Raw genomic sequence first — 26,370 nt, 5'->3', positions numbered from 1 at the left:
AATCAGAGGGCAAAGTCAGTGGAGACCAGGAAAATGTGGCGTCTCTTGAGCTGATCTGGAAGCCTTTCTGAAGTCCTTGTGCTCTAAAACCAGACGTGTTGGCTTCTTCCCCTTTGTACGTATGAAACAAAGGTTCTTCGCACTACTTTATAAACTCAAATAAAAACCGTTTCCCCAACAACTCCATGGGACTCTCTTCTCATTCGAGAAGTTTCCTGCATGGGTAGCAGGCTAGAGGTAATCTTGCTGTAAGTCCCCAGAGAGGCTCAGTACCTCATATAGCGTGAATCTGCTAGCTGCCATCAGTGGCGTTTTTCAACTAGTTGCTTGAGCACAGACTCCCACTCTGAGGCTCTTCTGTCCTTTTAAGACTTTCCTCTTGTATTTTGTTCTTAAACTTTTCACCCTCATTAAATTAAGCTCCGGTTTTTTGGCAAAACCCTGTCCCTAGGGGGACTTCTTTAAAAGTCCCACATTGAGTTAAAATAAAATCCTTCTTTTACAATTACAGTAGTAGCAGACCTTCCTGGTATTGAAAGTCCCCAAGTCCACACAGCCTTACCTAGCCCATGGACGCTTCTTCCGTTTGATACCCAAAATTATCTTTTACTGAAAACACCAGGGAGGCTGGCTTCTAACTAGTATGTTCTTTTAAATTCGCTTCACTTCTTGGACAGAATCAGCTCATTATAAATCCGTTCCTTGTCCTTCATTTGAAGGCGAGAGGGAGCAACCACGCTTCCTGGACCAAAACCGTTACATCCTTTCAGTTCTTTGAGCTTCTGATGTCCCATCTTGTATTTCCACCTACACCTGCCAGGACAGAGAGAAAGGACCTGGTGCAGGATGACAATGCTTCTTAACAAGGAGCTCTGACTATCTGCCACTTTGGCCTTCGTTCTTTTTTTCCTAACAACCTTGATCTAGCCACAGTATTGAGCAAGTTTATCTTTTGTAATTGATTGCATTTTTGTAACACACACACACACACACACACACACACGCATCTAGTGTAATGTACACATGAACAATGGATTGCTATGATAACAATATTTTACTAGATCATAAAGCCACTGGAAATGTATACAACGGCTAAGACTGTGAAGAAATTGGAGAAGAGCTAGGCTTGTAGTGCATTGGAGCAGAGTTGGGTGAGAGACTGGAGGTCTGTTGTTGAGACTTCTCTTCCTAGCAACACTTTGGTCACTGCTGGTGTCTGCTCAACTTGAAATGATCTCTTATTCTTCCCAGACTCCAACAGATCTCCCTGGAGCTATGAATATAACATGGGAATTGGAAGCAGAACTAACTTCATGTATTCAGCTATTCATTCACTTTCATTCATTCATTCACTTTCATTCATTTATTCACTTTCATTCATTCAATCATGCATGCAAATGTTTCAGAAGTTTTGTCTACCTCAGCTCTGAGGATACAACAAATAACTCACTTTGGTCTAATAGAAAAAGAAAAGCTTTTTAATACAATGGGGAAATTATATTGAAGATGTCCATGAACACAGTGCATTGAATACAGTGCAATGTTCTAGAATACAAACATGATCAGGGACAAGAAACTGTTTACAGAGAAGGTAGGATGCCCTCTTCTCTCCCACACACTTGAAATGTGCTTTGGAGACAAATATGGAATTGATTGGTTTGTCATCCATATGCCTAATAGCTAGGACCATGTGACCAGTCTTGAATCTCAAAGATCAGAGTCTCAAACCTACAAGTACTTTTAGCTAAGTACTGTGGGATGTGTATTAAAATGTAGATTATTTTCTTTGGTTCTGGGATGAAGCTTGAGCGACTAGCTTTTCAATAAATTTCTGATTAAAGAATCATTCTGTTATCTTATATGTCTCTTAGTAAAAACAAAACACTTAAGTGTCTCTTTATTAAACAAAAACTTTAAAGAGTAACACTAGTTCTCAACCTAAAGAAAAATTACAAGAATGATACCAGAAACTATTGAATGCCCAGTGTCCAATGTTTCATGAAGACTCAGATTCACCAGTTGGTTTCATCCCACCCTCTGCAGGCTGGCACACCTTTTCTACATATCCATATACAATATTTTCCAGTAAAACTATTTAGAATTGATCTCATCTACATCCCTCCACTCCTAAACTCTTCAGGGATGAGGACATTACATTCATCAGGATCAAGGAAAACAGCCCTGACACATCACCAGTAGCTCCTGGACTATCCGCAGGTAAATAGACAACACTAGCAGCTCTGGAGTCATGAGCCATGGACAAGTAAACACTGTCATTCCCATCCTGCTTTGTGTAGCACTTTCCCTACCCTTTCGTCTAGGATCCAGGTCAGGGTCAAGTTTTGCATTTGTGTCCCTGGGTTTTCTTTGATTTGGAAAGCTTGCTTAGCCGTTTATGTTTTTCTTGACCTTGATCGTCTTGAACACTACGGCGCAATGATTGTGTAGCGTGTCCTTTGATTTGAGATTGTCAGATGCTGCTTCTTAATTAGTTTGGGTACTCGCTGTTGGCTATCAGAGAGGCAGTGTGGTGACCCAGACTGTGTTTTTGCGCCTGGAGTATGCAGGCTGTGCATCAATACTGGCCACTATTGTCCCAACCAGTGTTCTCCTTGGCAGGAGTCCTGTGCTCCTCAGTACTTTACCTGGCCCACTCTGGCTGGGAAGGACATTCCTAGATTAAGCTAGGAACTTTGCATAATAGATCTTCTCTCTTTCAGATGGGCCTTTCTGTCTTATAACCTTGCTATGTGTATATAAAATTAATAGAATATTTTTTTGGAAAGATCATTCCAGTTAACACAGAATCATGCATTCTGGAAGAAGTTTGTAGTGGCAGGCCATTCTGCTAAGAGCAGCTAGCCAGGGCCCAGGGGGAACTTCTAGGCAAGGCCAGAAAGAAAGTGGTTGTCACCTCTCCCAGGGAGGCTCCCGCTCTTTCCCAGTAAAGGATCTTGACAAGATGTGTCCTTCTCTGAGCTTCAATCTTGTCATCCATAAAATGGAATTTTACTGTGACCTACGTGACAGGTTTGGGGACTTTAAGCAGACTACTCATTTATAGGCAGTCTGCTTAAATGGGTAATTAAATCAGACTTGAATGATTTCTTGCAGAAACTCCGGCTTGATGCTGGATCGAGGCCAGTGATGCTTTTCCTATCTGGAGTTCAGATTAGGCTCACAGGCTGAGCCAGCTCTGAACTTGCAGATGGTGACAAAGTTGTCCATCTTCTTAGGTCTGTGGTCCTCAGAGTCTGGGAAATAAGCAACCAGTATGTGACAGTCAGAGCCTCAGTGCCAAGGGGATCAAAGCTGAGCAGCACACATTCCAGGAGCAGTGTCTGAGGTGGGGACAGAAGCTATCATTGCATGGGAGGGTTTTTATGAGAATCTCAGATAACTGTGTCAATCTGTTGTGAGTGAAAACTCCCCACACTGCCTGAATGAGAAGTGCCAAGGAAAACAATCCTGATTCTTTTGTCACCAGTGTTTTCTCTGCAACACACCCAAAGGCATTTTGTAAAATAGGAGCAGCGGCAGCAGCAGCAGGAAGGAGGACGTGTTAATAGGATACGGTTTGGGTGTCATCAGCTCGTTTCCAGAACGAGCCTCTCATGGAGACAGACATCAAAATGGAGAGTGGAGATGAATTCACTCACATGTTGGCACTTGATGGAGAGAAGGAGAAAAATCAAATGCTTTAGTGGCCCGGATGCTACCACTCTTGACGTGAACATTTTTAGCTCCATTTAGCTCTCTCAAACTAATGGGGTTATAAAATCATTTTGCAAGGATGACACCATTAGCAAATGCTGTTCTTCATTGCCTTGGAACTTGAAATGTATCAATTAGCAAATATTTACTGAGTGTCCACTACATGCCGACACCGGGCTAGGCATGAAAGGACAGTGGGAAAGAATGTAAAGTGTTGACACTGATGACAATGACTGAATGGGCTACTCTTACAAGTCCTCCCCTCATTTTATTCAGGTTGCTGTTTTAGTTTGCTTTCTGTTGCTGTGATAAACTGCTGACCAGGAAGTTGGGGAGGAAAGGATTTGTTTTACACTATCATATCACAGTCACCAAGGGAAGTAGAGCAGGAACTCAAGCAGGAACCTGGAGGTAGAACATGAAGTAGAAGACATGGAGGTGCTCTGCCTGGTGCCTCACTGTCTTTGCCCTGTGTGGCAAGGACCTTCCCCTAATGAATAGAGATTTTTGGGGGAACAATCACTGGGCAAGGAGTAGGCAGGACTTCCAGGTCAGATGGGGAAAGAGAGGAGGATCAAAGGGGGTACAGGGAAGAGGATGGAGGAAGATGGAGAAAGAGAAGGACGACCCAGATCTTTGTGGCTTTAAATAGCCACAGGTAGCTATGAATATCTTATAAGGGATGGATAATTACAGAGCAATTTGTCTAATCTAGGTGGGCAGTTTATATCAACATCAATTGGCTCTGAGTTTATTGTGTGGACATTATGTGGGGTAAGAATTTACTGATATTACAAGCCTCAAGAGTTTTGATTTTACAGGATTTGTGACAGCTAACCGTGAAATGGGTGGTCATTGCATGGGGCTGATATGGGGCCAAGGGAACTTAGTGAGTCAGATGGAGACATTTCAGGAGCTCTGGGCCAGAGAGTCTGCCGAGTCTGGCTGACAGAGATGAGAATATCCCGCTGATGCCATGTGGCCTGCCAGTACTGGCCCTAGCATGAAATGGAAAACCATTTTTTTATTAAATATTTCCCACTACAGTCCTATTTGAGTGCATTTCTTATATAGCCCAGGAACACCTGCCTGGGCATGGCACTACTCACAGTGGGTTGAGAACTCTTTTATCAATTGACAACCAACAGAATGCTTCACAGGCATGGCCACAGGCCAATCTTTGGTGACAATTCCTTAGTTAAGGTTCCAACCTCTCTGGTTGGAGAGATAGCTTAATGGTTAGAAGAACTCATTGCTCTTCCAGAGGTCATGAGCTCAATTCCCAGCAACCACACGATGGATCACAACCATGTGTAATGGAATCCAATACTCTCTTCTGGTGTGTCTGAAGACAGTGACAGTGTACTCACATACATAAAAAAAAAGAATAAATAAATATTAAAATGTTCCCAACCTCTCCCCAGATGTATCAAGGGGACAACTACAGCTAACCCAGATTCCTAATTTATAAACTAGAAACAAAGTGGGAAAATTACAATAGTAACTGAGTTTATATTTAAATATAAATGTGAGTATGAATATGAATGTAGATGTAAATGTGTGTGTATGTGTGTGCATGTAAGTGCTCATGTAGTGGTGTCTGAGGAGGCCAGAAGAAGGCATAGGATTCCGAGGAACTAGAGTTACAGGCAGTTGTGAGTTGTCTGATATCCGTCCTGGAAAACAGCTCAGGTCCTCTTAGCTGTTGATATATTTCTCTGCACCCTGTCACATTTTGAAAAAAAAAAGATGTATCTGCACTCAGCAGCATTAGACAAGAGATACGGTGCACATATAAAGAAGACAAAGGAGGCAAAATACTGTATGGCAAACCTGGATTGTTTTCTAGTTTGGAGTCAGTCCATTTGACAGAAGGTGAAATTGGAACACAGAGGGGTGTTCTTAACACCAGAAAGGGGTTCACTATTCAAAGAGGAGAAGTCAGGGACCTTGATGCCTGTCTCTCTGAAGCTTCCTCAGTAACCCTGGCATTGAAAAACCATGGCTGCTTGGCAGGGGGAAATCTGTCTGCTTTCTGGCTATCTGTGTCCTGCACAGATGGTGTCTGGAGTATTTAGTGTAGCTTCCCTCAGCGACAGTTTGGAAGAAGGCAATGTCATCACTCATTCTAGGTGTACCACCTCCTGCCAGGGTTCCTCGGGGTCCTGGAAGCAAAGCAGTTAAATGTGGCTGGGAAATACCGTCTGCGTCACTTTGAAGTGGGTCAAAATGTTGATAGGATGGGAACAGGCTGCTGGGAGATTGATGTGTGCAGTCAGCCCTGCACAGAGAGGGATGGCCATCCTGCTGTCGCTCCCTCCTCCCTGCTCCCTGACAAGTGTTCTGGGCTGTTCGAAGAGGCATTGAGGGAGCATGCCTGGGTTGATTCAGTGAGAAGCATGGCTCAGAGCTAGAATGTTCCCATCCTATAGGGATAAGAGGGGCATGGCGAGGAACTCTGGTGGAGACATACCACCTTCGGATGAATTTATCACTGGGAATCCTACTCCCGTTCCCTAGAATAAGAGTCGAGAGGAAAGACGGAGCTAAACCCCAGGCAAAGAGAGTTAGTTAATCTGTGTCCAGAGCACTTTGAAATAAAAAAAATCAGAGCAGGTTCACTGGATGCCATCCACTTCCATTTCATGCTCTCGGAGCCTGAAGACAGACTGATGAGCTTGGCTGGCAGGGTTGTTTCTTCCTCTCCTTGGCTCCCTCTCTGACTTCATTCTTCCTCCTGCAGCAGTGGGGCATGGTCTGAAGGAACCTGGCTTGGGGAAGCATCACACCAGGGTTCCAGTTGCCTCCTTCAGCATGGAGGAAATTCATTTCTGCAACTTCCACTTTCGTGTCTTCCTCTTGGCCTTTACTGCACCTTCCAGGTGAGCTTACTGATGCTTTTTATCAGGGTACAGACAGCTCCTTCTGAGGACCACAATGAGTCCCATCAGAAGGTGCCAGGGCAAGGAGGACTTGAGCACCTGAAGCTCAGTCTTGTCTTGGGAAAAGTTTGCTTTGTGGCCCAAGCCTGCAATCTTATAGTGTATTAGTGTATTAGTGCTATATACTCACTAATGTCACCTGATCTTGTGTGATAGTGTAGTTGATCTTGTAGTTAGTGATCACCTGATTGCCTTCTAGAATCCAACTGACTTTGATCCCAAGGCAAGGAGAAGTGGGATAATAATGAGAAGGAAAAAGAACTTCTGGATTCTCCTTAATCCTAACATTTGGAAGGACTTGACATGCAGTCATTGTGCTCCAGATTTATTACTACAGGAGAGCCTGGGGAATAGGAATGACACAGCGATCTATTGGAATGCAACGCATGGTCATAGAAGCACAGGTCTCCTGTACAGAGAGTACAGTGGGGCCTGGGAGTGGGAACTGGGTTTTCCAATGCTCAGTTTATCATCTCCAGGCTCAGGGCAATGGGATGCATAGTGACCTAGGGAAATGACCTACTTCTCAAACCTGCAGAAGATGGGATGTAGCCTCTGAAGAGATCTGCACACTTAGGGAAGGGATGGGAGAAAGCCCTACAATTGCAACTAACTGAGGGGCTGCCATGAGGCAGGATTTACCCTCACGATGTTCCCTTCATCCTAAATTTGCATACGATATGATTTGAGCTCCTAAGTACCAAGCAATTTTTACCCAAAGCCATCCAGCTTGCAGCTGCACAGGAGTGATTCTAGCCTGTCTAACTTCAAAGCTCACATGTTTATCTTTCCCTAGCAGACTATAGGAGGACTTCAGTTTGAGATTGTTGGGTGCTTGTCAATAAGTGAGTGAAAAGTTTTCTGTAAGGAACATTTTGTCTTCCTGTCTCTTATGTCATAAGTTGAGAAAGAAAATCCTTTTATTTTCTACAAATTTTCCTTCATGCTAGTTTCCTTCCTCTATGAGTGACAGGGTGAAATAATTAATTAAACAATTAAACATGTGTTATTCGGTGCCTACTTCTTGCCAGGCATTTGGCTGGATGCTGGCCCTATATGGTGAAGGATGTCAAAGTAAAATTTGGGAAAAGGAAATAACAAATTCACAAAAGCATTGAAAATAGAATTAAAATACATGACTCTAGCTTATGAATAGGGCTATTTTTTTTAAAGTCAAAGACCATGGGGAACTGCTATAGATCAAGAAATAGCAAATTAGGAAGCTAGGTCAAAGTTCCTAGCATGACAGTCAAAGAGGTGCAAAATATGGCAGAAGGAATACTTCACAGAAGGAACATCAAGTGTGAAGCCCTGAGCTGGGGAAGAGCTGGTTGTGTTTAAGCTATTAAAAAAGGGGGTGGGATGGGGAGAGGGAAGAACCGAAGGCTGGAGAATCCAGATGCGAAGTTGCTTTTTCTGCTTTTGAAAAAGATTGGTCAGGTGGGCTCCAATCGGCCATGCCAAGGAGTTTGGAGTAAGCTGTGGTAAGAATGACAAGATATGACTAAGGATTTACAGGGAAAGAGTGGTAAATATATATATGTAAATTTTACTGTCATCTTTCACCATATAGTGCCAGCATCCACCCAAATGCCTGGCAAGAAGTAGGCACTGAGTAACACATACACATGTATATGGTTTTGCTTGTTTTTTTTTTTCAAGATATGGTTTCATTGGACAGCTATGGCTGTCCTGGAACTCACTCTGCAGACAAGGCTGACCTTGAATTCACAGAAGTTTGTCTGCCTCTGCCTCCTGAGTGCTTGAATTAAAGGTATGTGCTACACCAGCCAGCTCAAAATGTAAAAATGTATTGGTAGAATCAATCTTCTTATTGTTAATCTTTAGGTATCCAGCTACTCTGCTATACTTCTGAATGTTACACACACACACACACACACACACACACACACACATACACACACACACACATTATGTTTATGCACATGTATGCATATGGTAAATACATGTATGTTTATGAGCATATGCTGCATATTGGCATTTTGATCAGTGATAGATCACATATACATAGTGATCTCTTTAAAACTATTCTGTAGTGATACTGTAGCCATCCCTTGGGGAAATATATCCTACAGACTTTGCTTAACGGTGAAATGGTTTAAGGACACATTTCCCTGAACATAGCTTTGTCATTAAGCAACACATGATACTGTGTGTGTGTGTGTGTGTGTGTGTGTGTGTGTGTGTGTGTATGTGTGTATTAACACCATTAATTAATTGACATGGTTCTGTAGATTCTCCCCTTCCCTTTCACTTTGTAATACATCTTGTATGCATGGTATATAGGCATGTAGAACAGTGTCTTTATGCATATCTGAATAGTCGTTTTGATGCATTGCCTATGAATGTAGCTTCTGGGAACATATTACCTGACTTTGAATCCTGTCCTCTTTGACTTTGGGTAATTTGGACTCTATAACTCAATGAATTCATCCAGTTAATTAGAGTGACAAGAGTGCCACTCCATAGTGTTGCTTTAGAATGAAATGATAATGAAAATCATACCCAGCAGCACTTGGACCAGTGTGGCACGGCTGCACTCTTGTTGGTTATGTACACACAGTAAATTACAGTCCTCTGTGTGTCACTTGGTGCATTCCCAGTGTTCGCTCTTTAAATTCAACAACAAATACCAGATGCATACCATTTCTATACTGTGGGAGTATGTTCGTAGGAAAAAAAATAACCAGGAATAAAGTTTTTGGGTTCAAAAGGGTCCATACTTAATTTCAATAGGTGTCATCAAATTCTTTCATAGATGATTTTTCAATTTACAAGTTCACTCCCAATCTCAATCTTCAAGCTTTTTGTGTTAAGCTTACCAGAGAGGTAGACAACGGTATCTGATTGTAATGTTTTTTCCATTTCCCTTAATTTGATTGAGTTTAAACATCATTTTTATATTAAAAGTTATTGCATTTCCTTCTGTGTAGATGTTCTGCTTATTTCCTTTCATATTGTTGACACTTTTCTACTTAATTGCATTATGTTAGTTCAGTGAGTGAGGGTGTGGGTTCTGTGGGAGAGTCTGGTTAGAATCACAGTTCTGCCTGTTACTAGCTGTGTGACCATGGCAGGCTAATTAATCCCCCCGTGTCCGAGTTTCCATTGGATAGCATAGTATATATGTCACATCTTGTTCTAAGTCTTGAATAGATGATGAGAGGCTGATCATAGAACGAGAAAATGGCTAGAACCTAGACAAAATAAAACTCTGACCCACAGGGTAATGGAATAAGGCCAGGAAGCAAGCACACTGTGATCATGATAACAATGGGGCCACGGTGGTCAAGATTTTGTACAACATCCAAGACAGTGAAGAGAGGCAAGCATGCTCTTGCTTGCAACTGCATAGCACCCTGCTGCAGATGGCCTTTGCCCTAATTGTCCATAGCAACAACATATAATTGGAACACTCCTCAGACATCCTACGTTTCATGTGTGAAGCTCTCCCACTCCTGTATTCACCGTTGATCATCTACCCAACACAAAGGATGGTGGCTGACACAAATGATGCTACAGCAGACTCTGAGGAAGTGGACTTTATTTATTCCTGTAATTAGGGATTGGAAAAGCTTAGAAGACAACTTCGCACATGGAAAACACCCAGTCCCACAGCTGCTCTTGATGGTACTTGCCTGTGATTTGTGGTGTTTTCAATAGTTTTTAATCTTTTGTTTTTGTTTTGTATTGTCTCATTTTGGTTGTTTTCCCTTCTAGAATGGAAGCTTCTTGAAAGCAGAGATTGCTGCTGAAGGTACACTTTGAAATCTTCCCAACTCATGCCTCATAAATATTTGAGTTGAAGGGAAAGATAAATCACGCCTGAGTTTCAGGCAGGCCTAGTTGTCCTGTGGTTTAAAGCTTCAAACATTCCTATGAGGCCCAGGGAGCATTAGATAGAATCAGGACCAATGGATCCATTTATGCTGAAGTCGGGACAGAAACACATCGATGAAAATGGCTGACAGATTGTAAGACATTATAAATCTGAACTGTGAGACTACTGGCAAATAATAAATACCTTGAGTTTCTTCCAAATTAGATCAGGAAATAGTAATTTAACAGAAGTGTGAGGAGATTATTGTGCAATAAAGTCCTTTGTGGGTATTCAGTTCATCTGGTGACATAAGCAGAGAGTGCTTAGCAAGCGTTTATCTTTCTATGATCTCAATTGCCAATCACAGCAGTGTGTAGGTAGGTAGAATCAAAGATGCTCAAGGGCACTGGACTAGAAAGAGTAATGTGTTAATTTCACCGTTGTTCTTCTGAATTGTACATGTAACCCCTAAACCTATATTTCTTTATAAACTAGTATGTCTTTACATATTTATATATCTTTTAGTCACTCACGACTCTTCTAGACAAAGTGTGAAGGCTGCCATCCACTGGTTTCTCAGAGGCCAGACTCTGGTGAGCTGAGACAGGGGCCAGGGCCCATATGGAACCACTGTGTCTCCATTCCTGCTTGTGTGATTCAGTCAGCACTCACTGGTGCCATTTCCCCTTAGGCCTTTGGGCACTGCAAGAAACAGCAGCTGTGGCCATCTAGTTCATGCCACTAATTAAATCGAATTTATGTTTCAAATTTGGAAATGGCTATCTTCTTGCCAACGTACCATAGCTCCCTGAAATTAAGCAAACTCAGAGATTCAGGAGTCCTTGTCTGGCTAGGCACTCCTCATTCTATTCCAATCGGCATGTATTGATCAAGGGTTCCATGCCAAGGAAACAAAGACTAGACTTCTTTGCTAAATCACCCCATAAATGCTTCCTGAATACCCACAAAGTACAAGGCAGTGTACTGTGTTTATGGATGGAGAATGAAAAGAGAGATAGCTGAGGAAGTTCAGAATCTGTGGGAAGTGTCGCCCTGGGTTTAAGTGAAACCAGAAAAAAAGTGAGACTCTAGTTTCTGGCAGGGCAAGAAAGACTAAGGGAAAGCAAGAAATGCCTGGGATTCTCAACCTCTGCTCCTACATGAGGAATGGTAATACAGAAGTTGGAATGTACCTCAGTGATAGAATATTTGCTTCCTATGTTTGTGTGAGGACCTGGGATCAATTCCCTAGCATTGAAAACAAGCAAACACATGACTAAAACATCAGAAGAACTTTAATGAAAACACAGTCAGCAAACATCAGATTGGCTTTCTTTCATTTGCCCTTGAACTCCTGAGTACCATTCCACAGAGGAAGGCAAGTTGTCCAAAGTCCAGGGTCTGGAATCGCTTTGCTCACTTATGCCACACCTTAGATTTCTTGTCAGGAATCTCCCTCTCACCAGTTATACTATCCATAGGTTATTAGAACTATCTTTTGGCTCATAGACAATTATCTATTCAGCTCTGGACTGGTGAAGGTAGACCCGTTGTATTCTGAATGTCCATCCTCTGTGATGAGACTTGCTAAGTTAATGTAACATGTGGAGTAAGCAAGGACTCAGGGACCCCTTCTCTCTTGACACCACCTAGGGAGGCTGTGCTACCCCATGCTGTCTGCTTTTGTGAATATCTGCAGGGCTTTAAATAGAATCCCTTGGGAATAGCTCTTTTTTAGCTGGAAGTTGAAAGCATTTCCCTGAGCCGGCCCTTGGTCTACATCAAAGGTAGGTATCTACCCAGCAGGAGTCTCCTCTCAGTCCTGTTCTGGTCTGAATTAACCACAAATGTCTTTTCATTAAGTAGTGGTTAAAAGCCTCATTTCTGAAAGGGAGTGGGGAAACAAAGAAGATAAAGAAGAAAGGAAATAAAAGAGTTTGAAATGTTTCTTCAGAGACTACCTAAGTCTAAAATCATGAGAATGCTTTTCTAAAATTACAAGGCTAGAAGGACACAGAAAGGGTGAGCCAGGGTAATATTTATAGTCCTTAATGGTACCTCTCAAGGTGTTTGACTTAGTTAAAATGCTTGTTCTCCCAAATCCTAGTCAATCAGACTTTGGGTAAGATTTTTGACATCTCTGAGCCTAACGAGGGTGATGACTGTTGCAAAGGTTTACTGGGTGCATTCAATGAAACAAGCTACATGAAGAACTCAGGGATGGTGGTGACAGACAGCAAGCCTTTCACCATCACCATCACCATCACCATCACCACCATCATCACCACCACCACCACCACCACCACCACCACCATCATCATCATCACCTCTATTCATTTTATGAGAATTTTCTGTTTTCAGTTCCATCAGGGCGTAAAAATGGATCTAATGTCAGGGAGGGTCATATCTAAAAGAAGAGATAAAATCATATAGAAACACATGAATACAAGGAAGAAAGTGAGATTGCATTAAGAAATAGGCATAATACAATGAGAGACCAAAGCAGAGAAACTTTAATTTTGGGTGAGGGACACACACACTCTATGAGAAAGGCTGGCAGAAGTGAGATGTTTGGTCTGTGCTTTGTTGGATAAATAGGACCTGAAGTAACAAAGAGAAAAAAAGTCATTCTAAAGGGAGAGATTTGTGTGATTCAATCCTTGGAAAATCAGCACAAACTGAGGGAAAGTCCAGTAAGCCAGTTTGTACAGAATACAGGCTGTTTACCGAGGGAAACAGAGTAGAATATAATAGAAGGGTTGAGATCTAATCACAGAAGCACCCAATAATTTTTAATAAGCATACTCTCGACAAAGGTCTTTGGCATTTGCATAGATACTTAGAGCCAGAGATCATTGACAATTGTCTACTCGCATCTCTTGTGTCTGAAAGTCATGCTTTGAGGTTTGAAATTCATTGGCTGCTCCTTGCTAAGGCTCCGCAGGGGAGGAGCACCTTTGTGTCAGGTGTCTCGGGGACCACTGAGCAGATGTCAAGCCAGTGCAGCATCTTCTACTAAGATATGGAGTGACACTCCAGCCAAGCATCCCTCCATTCTACTTCTTCCTCCATTCCTTTGGCTTGCCTTGTACAGGACTTATGTGTAGAGAGAGTTAGGCTACTTGCCTTGGGTTTGGGGACGGGCCACGATAAAGGACATAAAAATAAAGTTTATAGAGCTCTTGTAAAGTGTCTTATTGGCTTTCCTACATTAAAAATCATTTAATTTGAAAGATTTCTCGAGTGTAAATCCTGTCTCAGCTTTTCTGATGATGAGAGCAGCATTCAGAAAAGGAGTATCCTGAGTTTCTCAGGGAGCTGCAGGTAGGCAGTGGAGATGGCTTATTCCGTGAAACCATCTCTATTACCAACCCGAGTCCATTTCACCCTCAGTCATTGGGCTCTTTCATGACTCCCTGAAAGAGTGGAACTAGTTAAATAGATTTCTAATTGTCCAAGAATATAAGCAAAAGCATATGGGGGGAGGGGCATTTCTTTGTCGCTTTCCAGCTTAGGGCTTATTATCAACTTTCCTCGGGGCAGCAATTCTATTTAATATCTATCATTAGGTGTGCTGTGTCTCCAATGTACTAAGTAACTATTGACAGCAACGGTGACTCTTGGTCTCTGAAGCCTCAGAAGGTGGTGTGGTGTAATGGTAAGCGTGCTGACACTGCTATAAAATCTTGAAATTCTTGCCTTTGCCATTGCTTACCATGAGAAGGGGAGTCTTAAGTCTCACTGACCTTTGGTAAGCTGTTCTGAAAAAATAAAAGCATATTTGTTTAGATCCGCCTACTAGTTAGAAATGTAGTCTGGGGATTCAATGAAAGCATGGCTGGCATAGAAGGAGCTTTCTCCAAGCTCCAGGTCCGCACGGGTTCAGGTATGGACAAAGGTTTAAAGAAGGAAACCTATGAAGGAAACGAAACTGTGTCTTCATAGAAATGAAGGAAGGGCAAAGGACTGTTACTATACATTGGGCATCATCAGCTTAATTCCAAGGAAGTCTCAATGCCAAGACCTGCATTGTTCCTTACTGGTTTTTTTTCCCTCCCTGTTGAAAAATTAATCACATTCTTTTCCCCATGACATTTCATCTAAATCAAGTTGTCAGGAAGGTGTGATTTCCTCTAGGTGTGCTCTGAAAATGGATAGGCTGGTTTTGTCTCGGGGTCATTAAACCTTACCTATTTTTTGTATCCCAGGTTTGCTGAAAGCAACAATGGATAACATTCACAGCTAGAATGGGTGGCAGAAAGTGTTCCCTGGTTCTGTCACAGTTTGTCCTGTTGCTTTTTCTTCTTCTGGAATGTTCAGTAACTATTTCAGGTTCCCATTGCCTAGACATATCTGGATTCTTTGCTTTTAAGGTTGAGGTTCTGGGGAGATTTCTCAGTAGTTTGAGCTCTTGCTGTAAAACCATGAGCATCTGAGTTCAACGTCTTGTGCCACAAGAACAAGCCAGGTCAACTTTGGGTGCCCCTGTTACTCCAGCCTGTGGTAGGAGGGTAATAAAAATAGGAAAATCATTGGGGCTTCCTATTTGCCAACCTGGCAAGAGAGAAAATTGTTTGATATCTCTGGAAATAAATATTTATACAGATTCTAGAGAGTGTTGTTAAATATGTGTCAGACTTGGAAAGAAAAGTTAATAATAACATAGTGTGTAGTTTTCACCTTTAGGTAAGGGATCCCATACCCAACCATCCATGAATTCATCCATTCACCCACCCACCTACCCAAAACATATTTACTCATTAATGTGCAGGGATTCTCTAGTATATGACAGGGACTTGCCATGAAAGTCCTCATGAGGTGTTATTTTTTAAACTTCAGAGACATTTTGATATTTGACTAATTTTTACTGAGCTTTCTCTTGTGTGTGTGTCTGTGCATGGTGCGTGTGTGTGTGTGTGTGTGTGCGCCCGTGTGTGTGTGTGTGTGTGTGTGTGTGTGTGTGTGTATGGGGAGGAGAGGGAGAGAGAGAGAGCGAAAGAGAGAGAGCGAGAGAAAGAGAGAGCGAAAGAGAGAGAGCGCGCGAGAGAGAGCAAAAGAGAGAGAGCGAGAGAGAGAGAGAGAGAGAGAGAGAGAGAGATAGAGAGAGAGAGAGCAGAACCTTGTGGATTCTAAGCAAGTGCTTAGCATTAAACTATAACCCTAGCTTGCTGTTGATTAATTTTAAACAACAATAATAATTTTGTTTGTGTGCTTGATATAATCCATGGGTCGTTTTCATGCATTATTCATCTGATTATTATGAGTGTATAAGAAGCAGGTACTATTACTGATTTGTTTTTCAGATGGTCAGTCAGAAGTTCAGGAAATTGAGTAGCCTGACAACCATTAGGAAGTCAGTATGAAAATTAGCATTGAAATCTACCTCTCTAAGACCACATGACTACATGTATAGCGTTGCATGGTGAAGTTAATGGCTCTGAGAAGAGATATGAGTGACCATGGGATCATAGGACAGTTTATGATAGAGGCAGACTCTACTGAAGCAGATTGTTTTGTGTGTGGATGCAAATAACTCTTTATGTGTACTTTCTTTCAACTTTTCTCTTCAATCCGTTAAGCAATTTTGCACTTTGTACCTTGCTAAGTCAAAAACATTATTTTTCTCCTTTAAAAAGCTTGTTACACTATTCAGAGTGTGCCTTTGAGTTTGAAGAATGTAGTCTGAAAAGTACAAGAAATCATATAGGACCAATAAATCATTTAGAGAATTAAGAAAAGGGAAACATGGTACCACCATTAAAAAATGGCTACCCTGGAAGTCACACTTCCGACAACATCTGCTCAAACGTAAGCCAAATTGTTAACATATCAATATTCAGTTCCTCAAGAAAAATAAAGCATGGCATAAAAACAAACCAAACCAAACCTAGAACAGGTGTTTGCAGGCTTCTCCGACCTAAGTGGGTTTACAAATCACTTGGTGCCTGCTGAGTGTGGATCTGTAGTCAATAGGTAAGAGGTTGATCTCTAGACTAGCTTATCCTCTCTGCTATGCTACTACTGCTAACCTTTGGGTGACATTTTGAGTGATGAGGCTTCTGGACAAATATAGTTCCTTGTTAGGATCCTAGAGGAAGACTGCAAAGTTGCTAACCTCAATGGGTTTTCTTCATGTGTGGAAAACCATTTTGACTATTGAGACGATCTTGATACAATCTTTGAATCTGGATGACCCATCCTTTGAAAACAGTTCTGGATTGGGGGAGGGGCTTATTTGTCAGTCTGTATGCAGACCAACAACATATCTCAAATGACATTTTGGAGAAGAATGCTGGGAGAGAATCAAGTCATTGCAGGCTCAGTATGGACATCAAAAAAACCTGAACACCGTACTACAATATACCTGGATGCTAAGAAAGACAGGCGAAAGTTCAAAATGAACTTGACAAGTTAAAACTGTGTCAAGACCCCAAATACAACAGGTACATGGCAGTTTATTCAGAGCTAAAGGATGAACAGACACTATTAACACAGGGGACATAGAAGGAAAGCCAGAGCTAGGCCACCTCACAAGCCGCAGATGAATTAGCAATAAGGTTACCACAGTGGGATAGAAAGACAAGTAGCAAGATGCTGTAAAACTTTAAAGTAACATTTCCACAAGAAATTTTACTTGGCCTATGATATTAAAATTTTATGCAGAGTATTTTAAGGGAAATATAGAAAAATGGAAATAAAAAAAGTAACATATCTTCGAGTCTGCGAATTGTCCTGGCAAGTCCTCAGTGCTCCTTCTTTGCTCGCATGTTTTATTCCCATGCTCTTGTCATTTACAATAGGACATAAAACTGAGTTTCAGTAAGACATCTATCCTATGTGAGCCGCTGTTAAACCGGCAGACTCCCCTGTAAACACGTTTGGAATTCAGGTTGTATAGCTAGTAAGTTCCCTACTTGGACAGTTTGCAAGGCAGTTTGTTTACTCTACTGAACTATAACAATGATGTTTGTTGAGCCACATCATAGAAATGCTGATTCATGGAGTTGGTTCAGTCTTTTCAAGGGATTAGGGTTGGGGGCAAATCCCTTTCTACCTAGTTAGTGACAACTAACATTTGTTTAGGACTTTTTTTTTTTTTTTGTAAAACGAATCAGTGAAGAGAAGTATTTGAGGATTTGTTTGGAATGTCAAAAGTCACGAGAAAGTTTAGGGCCTGTAATATTCTTGTTTAAGTTTATTTTCATTCTGTTCTGAGGCTGTTTCTGGGAAACTTGGAGCCACGAGTTGCCTTCCAGGCAAAGCTTAATGGCTGTGTTCATTTCACTTCATTTAAAACAGAAGCTGAGAACTGCATCCTATAGTTCCCAGTGCATCCAGGGGTTCCTTTGGTCCTGGCCTGGCTTAAAACTTTCCTTCACTATAAAAACTAGCTGGCTTACAGTGGCACCCCTCATGTAAATAGCATATCCATTTGCTGGGGAAAAAAGCATTTTTCAGTCATCTGGGGAAAGAATACTTGTCAGGCTTTGCTTTTCAGTAAGAAGAACGCATACATGTATCCACATGTCTTTAACATCCTTCTCTCTTCTAAATCAGCCAATCGGGGAACAGCATTTGCTTTCCAAGGACTTCTCTTGACAGATCTATCTCCAGCAGTCACATGGTTGTTTCATTAGGCTTTGATAGACGTCTAGAAACCTGAGTTTCAGATATTTTCAAGTCCTGAAAGACAGTAGGCGTGTAGACTAGGTAAATAGGAAAGCAAGCAATTTTATTTGTTTCAGAGAAGTAAAATCACGAGATGAAAGCTTTCATTTTTCTATTCTCATTTATTTTCCAAGGTCCAAGTGTTCCTGTATAGCATTCTTATTTTACTACGAGAACATTGAGGCTAGGAACTGTACAAGTTCATGTCAATCCAAAATATGGATCTTTATTTGGTCTTGTCCTTTCTCCCTTCTTCCCTCCCCTTCCTTTCTCTTCCCCATCCTGCCCCCACTTACTTTTCTCGCATGAACTTCTACAATATGCCAGCCTATATGATAGGTGTGAACCAGATGAAAATTCAGACACACTTCACACTTAGGAAGCCTCAAGGCTACAGCTAAAGGGAGATCCTACTGCATTACCCCAAGTTCTATTACAGACACTCTTCACCTCCTCCCTTTAGTTCAATGTTGTGAAAGTGTTGTTTCTATAGGCTCTGGCACCAGCCTAGCAGACAATCCAGCTCTGTCTGACCCTGAGCTTGGTCCCTTTGTCCTTTAAGCCCAGAGTGCCGCATGGCTTCTCACTGACTATACCAATCCTACTTCATTTTCATATCCTTTGGTAAATAGCCCCTCAGTTAAATTCATCTTAAGGAAACCCTTCTAAACCTGAACTCTTTCTCTGAGAATCCTGACTTATGTATTCTTGGACCACGAATATGAGATCAATAAACTATCTTTATTACAAGGTAGCCTTGTTTTTTTCCCCACCCACCCACAAGGTAGACTTGTATGATCTTGTATGGACACAAATATTAAGGATGCTAGTCTTATAGTCCTAGTAAAACTGCAATGTCAAGTAGAAATGCACGGCCAACAGTACACAAAGCTAAAAACCAATACAATTAGCAGCACATATTTGTACAGTGCCCTGGGTTATTTGCCTGAACGGAATTGCAGTTGTGTGTGGGCTGGTGACTGTTGCACTGTGGGTTCCTTTGTGTTTGGCACATGTCTGCTGCCACATGCTGAGTGGTGACTCAATGTTCCCACCCTATCTCTCTGTTCACTCTACTGAAAAATTATCATTCAAACAGTAAACACTGAGGTCATTTGACCTTCACTTTGAAAGAAATCATAATTTATGTATTTACTCAACCTATATTTGTTCCTCATTAGTTTCCTGGATTAGAGGAGTACAGCGTGTCACTGGCTGACTCTGTTGTAAATATAAACACAAAGTCCAGTCCTGCAGTTGTCTGATGGTGTCGCCTGGAAGGTAACATTTATGGCAATTTGGAGATTGCTTTTGTTAATTTTCATATCATTAGAAATAAAATACATGAGTTTGAAGCATCTATAAAATAATATGATTAAGAGTCAGGGCTCCTAAGTCAGATATCTGATAGTAAGTAAAACACCACCGAAAGACAGCAAGCATGGGGACCTGGGTAAGGAGAGGACTTGAGAGGCAAAGGGGTCTGGCAGAATAACATCCTGTCCAAGGTGGGTTCCTGTACACCTCTGTTATAATTTAAAGATGTGATTGAGGCAAAATATTTAAGGAGACCTCCTGTTCTTCCTCTCAACCGACCTGAGTTAATCGGGCCACATCCTCCATCCTGAGACAGAACGGGTCCTGAAAACAAGATTGGAGGGAGTGACAGCTGGCAGTACCACAGGGGGACTTAACTCTGTGAAAATGGAAAACTATAGACATAAAGAAGTTAGAGCAATCATTCATGTCAATCACGTACACACACATGTATACACACACACACACATATATATATACATATGAGAGAAAGGAGGCAGGCAGGCAATAAGAAGCAAAAAGGACATGGGGTTTAAAAAGTTGGCACCCTGGTTCACCTCTGCTACTAACTTTATCTTGTCAATAATGGTCACTTGAGCATTCATTTCTTATTTATAAAGTGGAGAAGGCTATTAAACTACAAGGTCTTTAAGATGTCTCTGCATCACTATTATCTAATGTCCAACAACAACAACAACAACAACAACACTAACAGATTATATGAATGTTTGAGCGTTCTCACATGTGCATATCTGAAAATTCTTCCCACAACTTAACCTTCAAATTGGTTCCTAAGCAAACAGTGTTAGTCTTGGGTCTTCTGAGTCCTGGTGTGCTTTGGGTCCTTTGTTAGAGTGAACTTTTAGGATGCACAGAGAAATCCACCTAGAATGAAAAAAGAGACCAAAGCAACACTGGAAATAGAAGGTACTGAACTCTAGGAGATACTCAAAGCCCTCCAGGTTCCTCGTACCTACAAGGAAACAGGAGGAGACACACACTTGATCTTTCTAATGGCCAATTATCAGCGGTAACCATGTCAGAGAGGATCGCTTATATTTCTGCTCTCCTTTTCTAGAAACCAGACACATATGAGGGAAAGCACTTACTGTTCTGTCTCTGCCTTCCAAAGAGAAAGGAAGCAGATGAGCTAAGCCTCCAGGGACGGAGGGCAACCACTTTTGCTAGTGGGTAGACTTCCAAGTTTAGAATTCAGAGATCAGTCAAGCAATGTCCTTTCCTCTCACCGTGGGCTTCTTTTGAGTATAGTTGGAGAGGGGACTTTCATTTTCTATTGCTTCAAGGCAGGCATACCTACAAATTATATTGATATAGGGCAAAACCCAGGATGCTTTGTTTTGACCTCCACAGCAACAATAACGGGGAAACTTGATTGCACGAAGGAGTCTATCCAGAAGCCAGCCTTGTGGAGCAAGTGGCTAATGACCCAGCTAAACAAGGCAGCAGTTCAGTCCTCATTTTGGGAAGTGATTTCTGTGTGCCTCCACTGGTCAGTTCTTTGGAGGGAAAGAGATAAATGGTAAGATTACAAAACATTGAGCCTCTCACACTTGTCATTGTCAATGTGGATCAGTGTCACCTCCGACTTCACTGTCAGTGTATTTGCTTCTGCTGTGGACATGGCAGACATCTAAACATGTCTGTAGCATCTTGGTATGCAGACACCTCTCCACAGTTTGCCTGAACCCCCATGCCCTTGGCCATTGGTGCTGTGTCCTGACAGGAATGACAGAGCTTGGACTGACTCAGCATCATTAGCTTTTCACTGTGACCCCTTCCTGGACAAAAGAGATTTATGAGTATTGAGCTTGATCTGTTCCTGGATAGAGATACAGCAATTATTATTCACCAGGTGGCCTCAAACTTCTTTGCTTTTAGGGAAGAAAGAAACTAACTAGAATGCTGAGCTCGTTAAATCTACCCCATGTGGCATGTGTCTGGGTCTTTGCATACCTGCTTTTAGAGGGTAAATATATTTCTGTTCTTTAGGATTTAGAAGGGATTAAATCTCCCTGCAGCTTCCTGGCCCTATGCAGGTGTTGTCCTGGCCTAATATGTCCTAACTTCTGTTGCCCACAAAGGCCATAAAGTTTCCCAGTCATGTTCCTAACCTTCCCCCAGAGCCTGTCAACAGGTAGAGACTAATTTGTGCCTCTCCAAATGAGAAGTTATTTGTGAGTCCTGCAAATCCCAGTTACTGGATTTTAAAGTTGTTTCCGTTGGTCTCATCCAGCTTCTATAACACGTATAAATTCAGGGTGTTCTGTAAATCTCCCCATGTTAATTTCTGGGGGCAAAGATCTCTTTTCAGTAATGTCAAATCTCAGACTCTTCAAGACAGAGTGTTCAAAGTTTCCATCTAGCCTATATTCAGGTTGGTTTCTTTTTGTTTTATAATTTCCTTCTTCCCATGTCTTTCCAATTATTATATTAGAAGTAATCACTACTAAAATGATTCCCTCACTTTCCCTATGGTTCTGTATCTACTCTTTGCCTATCTGTCTACCCATCCATCCATCCATCCATCCATCCATCCATCCATCCATCCATCCATCCATCGATCCATTCACACATACATACATATATACATACATATACATATATACATATATACATACATACATACATCTACCACCTATTTGTTTACTATCTCTCATCTATTTAGTTCTACACACATATATACAAGAAATAAGCATGTAAGTATTTTAAAAAACACATTTTCAGGGTTGGGGATTTAGCTCAGTGGTAGAGCGCTTGCCTAGGAAGTGCAAGGCCCTGGGTTCGGTTCCCAGCTCCGAAAAAAAGAACCAAAAAAAAAAACACATTTCCAGATTTCAAATCTCCCAGTTAACCTCTTTAGGACACTAGATCCTGCAAACCTACTGTTATTCTGCTAATGGAACACAGCAATAATTATGACTCCCAACAGCATACTGCTGTATTCATATATCAGTGTCTCACTCAACCCTTATGAGATAAGATTCTCCTTGCAGTAGATGGTAATTGCTGTGTTTTATAAAAAGAGAGGAAGGGGTATGTTTGGTGGAGGTGCAGTATGGTGTGAGGGAAGGGGGTGCTTCTGTGGGCCCATGCTGTGGTATTCCTTCCCCCTTTTAGGTACCAGTCACATGAAGGTTATAGTATGGAGTTTACTCAGGCCATTCCTTCCCCCTCTGAGGTTCTAGCCACATGAAAGTATAGTGTAAAGTTTATTCAGGGCATGAGAGGGGTGTTGAAAGAAAGGCAGAGAGAGCAGGGGCAGGGGTGAGGGGGGAGAGTGTAGAGGAGAGAGAGAGAGAAGAGAGAAGAGAGAAGAGAAGTAGAGGGCAGCCATGATCACACTGAGCTAAGGAGCTGGAGCAAGAACAAGAGGGAAAGAGAGAGAGGAGGGAGCAAGCAGCCCCTTTTATGGTGAGTCAGGCATACCTGGTTATTGCCAGGCAACTGTGGGGCAGAGTCTAGACTAAATGCCAACAGTAACGGTGAGGGGTATATGTGGAAGAGGAGACAGAAAGATTGTAAGAACCAGAGATTGGAATGACTCCACGGAAACAGTGTCTTCCAAACTCAATATGGCTGATGAACATATGAACTCACACAAGCTAAGACTTTAATGCGGGTGCCTATGGAAGTTGGAGGATCTGGGAGGAGTTGGGAGAAAGGAATGAATAAGATAAAAGTACATGGCACAAATTTCCTTTTAATTAAAAAGAAAAGATTTATAGTCCTGGCAATCCCAAGAGCCAGATCCTTTTGTGCATCATTCTCTATAAAGTGTCAACCCTCTTCCCACTTCACAATTGAGGAAACTGAGGGAATATAGTGTGAACGGTGATGGATTGTGCCCTATCTGTCTGCATGACACTGTGCTGCCCATTGGCTGGACTCCTCTCTCTGCTCATCCCACTGTGATACAGTTGTACTTTCTGTCATGTGGAGAGGGACAATACAGCTTCAGCCACTGCACAAGTTGCACAGCTGAGAAGAGGTTAGGTAAAAGATTAGACTCTAGCTGTCAAACTCCATGTGCCTAAGTCCCTGGTATAATGATTACCATATTCTGTTCTGGTTCTAATTAGTAATATTTTGGTTGACTTTGTATTCTCGGGTGGAGAATTGTATCTAGTTTCTTGCTTTTGATAAGTATACATTGGATGATAGAGCTTTGAATTAAAGCTTACCAGTGATACATTGCTTCTTATGCATCGAGAGGAAAGCAAAAACAAACAACAAAAGAAAGCAAGCCATTTTGAATACATGCTTGCCCGTATTCAAGGGCAGTTACTTGCACCTAAAATACAAAAATGCCTTTTCCTTTGCAGATGTAATTGCTGCATTTGTGAATTATGAATTCCTGATGAGGGCCAAGAGCAGATGGTGTGGTCTGAATGGAATTTTCCACAATAAGTGCTCCCGTTGAGGGTTCCATGCTGCCTTTCCAGTGGGGAGGTATTCTGCAGAGATGCTCTGAGGCCTCCTAGGCCTGCTTAGGGGTGGGGGCGTTCACTGCTCGGTCTAAGCCATGGTTATCAAACCTTGGAGCTGAAAGCTGTGGAGATGGTCTTCATACCTGACACAGAGATTTTGGTGTGTCCTCTAAAGAGCGGAACCCAGGAGTTTAACTCATGACCTTTATTTCAACCAGATTTTGGAAAGAGACAAGTGGAGTTTAGACTCGATTCCATAAACCTCTCACCAGAAGCTAACTTCTTTGCACCCTAGGAAGTGTTCCATTTGTTTCTTAAGGGCTTGGTCCGTGTGGGAGGTTACTCTGAACCCATCTTATTTTCCAATCCCACATCTCCCAAACTGCCAGTTGCGAGTGCTACAGAAAGGAGAGGCAAACAACAAATAGCGGGCGCTTGCTGGTAAGGTTGCATTTATAGATTTAAAGCATAAATTATGGAGCTTTTATTTATGTGAGACATACCTCACAAACTTCAAATTATTAGGTTCTAGCATATTATTGAGATGGTAATGAACACTCGGTTCCAGTCATTTTCATAAGCTATTGGAAAAGTTTGTAACCGCATAAACATTTCTGGAAGGAGGCTGCTGTAGCATATACAATAGTTTAACAGTGTGCCTGGTTTGCATTGAGGTCTCTGCTAGATGTTGTGCACTGGATCTGGAGGCAAATATTGACACTGTGTTCTTGCCACTATTGCAGCCTATTCCTTATCAGCTAAGTAGAGATTGTGAAGTTTGCCCTCCTTACTTCAAAGAAATGTCATAAGATCAAGTAGAAGGACATATTCAAAAGCCCTCTGTAAATTTTAAAGGGTTTTGCAAATATCCACGGTTTCTAGAATATCATATTAATACAGAGTTTTTCAACCTATTGATATTTTGGGCCAGATAATTCTGTTCAGGGAAGCAGAGTTTTCCCATGTGTTATTGAATTCAGGAGACCATCTCTGGCCTTAACCAAGCACAGGCCAGTAACATCACCAGTGTCACGATCAAAAGCATCTCCAGGCAGTGTAAGAGGTCTCTTTAGGGATTCAGTTGCCTGCAATAGATAAGAACTACATGAATACAATGTAGTTTTTCCATTCAAAGCATTACTAAGTAGAAGAAGACATTTTAAGAGATTGGCGTCCTGGTTCTTTTCTTTCCTTAGGCTATATTAGTCAGGGTTCTCTAGGGTAACAAAACTTATAGAATGGACCTCACTTTGTATATAGAAAGGGGATTTATTGGAATGATATACAGGCTGTGGTCCAGCTAATCCAATAATGGATGTTCATGAATGGAAGGTTTAAGAATTCAGTTGTTTTTCAGTTCTTGAGACTGGATGTCTTGGCTTTTTTTCAGCATATACTGGCCTCCTAAAGAAGTAGGCTAGGCTCTACTACTAATGAAGGAAAGAACATGCTAGCCAGGAGAGAGTAAGCAGGCAAAGCAAAAGAGCTTCCTACTTCCGTCGTCTTTATAGAGACTACCAGTGGGTGTAGTACAGATTAAAGGTAAATCTTCCCATTTCAAAGATCTGAGATCTGGATTAGAAGTGAGTCTTCCCACTTCAAAGGATGTAAATAAGAAAAAAAAAATCCCTTGCTGGTGTGCCCAGACATTTATGTCATAGTTAGTTCCAGATTTACTGAAGTTGACAACTAAGACTAGCCTTGACATACCCATCCTCTGTCACATTGACAATCATAACTCCTTTTACCATACCTAATTTCTAAATAACACCAATAAACAGGTCATAGTTACACCTAAACATGATCTAACTATTGCAGGTAAAATTGCAAATGCTTTACACATTTAACCAGGTCATAATTATGCCTAACATGATATAACTCTTCCTTGTATAACTGCAAACATATTATAAATTTAGAATAGGTGACAACATCCCTCTGGGGGCATTCTTTTAGTATGTCTCTTAAACTTAAATATGATAACCATTGGTAATCTCTTAATTGATATTAAATCACATGATAAATAATCAAGGGGGAGAAAAACATAAATATTTGTATAAACATGTTCTTAACAAAACACATCAGGAAAAGAAATTCTCACGACAGCTATAATCCTCATTTCTGTAACTGGTCACATCGTCCTAGTTGGTATTTATCCCTACCATCCTCTGCTATCCATTCTGCATTTTCTCTACCTTAGCATGCACTCAGCAGGTCTTGGTTCTTTTCCTGGAGGAGTGGCCCAAACCTTCATTCTAAAGGATCTGAGCCTTTTGTGTTGTTCCGTCTGGTTTAGGTTGATGTAGTTTCACATTGACTTTAATCATAGAGCATGGTAGCACCAAGAGCTGCCTCAAAGGATCTCCAGCACTCTAGACATAATCTTTCTTACTTCTATTGTGGAAAAGCTACCCAGTTGTCCCTTAGTAATCGGTATCATCAT

General features: G+C 41.6%; 1 long non-coding RNA gene across 2 annotated transcripts in view; it reads left to right on the top strand.

Moving 5' to 3' along the window:
• The window catches only part of LOC100359711 (ubiquitin and ribosomal protein L40-like), a 93,991-nt gene that overhangs the window by 39,011 nt on the left and 28,610 nt on the right, over positions 1-26,370 (top strand). Inside the window, exons 4-5 of one of the 2 annotated variants that reach the window (XR_015628184.1) lie at positions 6,458-6,596; positions 8,319-8,430. The exons of the other annotated variant lie outside the window; for it this stretch is intronic. This is a non-coding gene — a long non-coding RNA (ubiquitin and ribosomal protein L40-like). Of the gene's footprint in view, positions 1-6,457; positions 6,597-8,318; positions 8,431-26,370 lie in introns of those variants that run through there. 2 annotated transcript variants of the gene reach the window in all.

Source organism: Rattus norvegicus, chromosome 8, assembly GCF_021556685.1.
Source record: "Rattus norvegicus strain SHRSP/BbbUtx chromosome 8, alternate assembly SHRSP_T2T, whole genome shotgun sequence".
Lineage (NCBI taxonomy): Eukaryota > Metazoa > Chordata > Mammalia > Rodentia > Muridae > Rattus > Rattus norvegicus.
The sequence above is the reverse complement of the archived record's forward strand: the minus strand, read 5'-3'. Positions and strand labels throughout refer to the sequence as shown.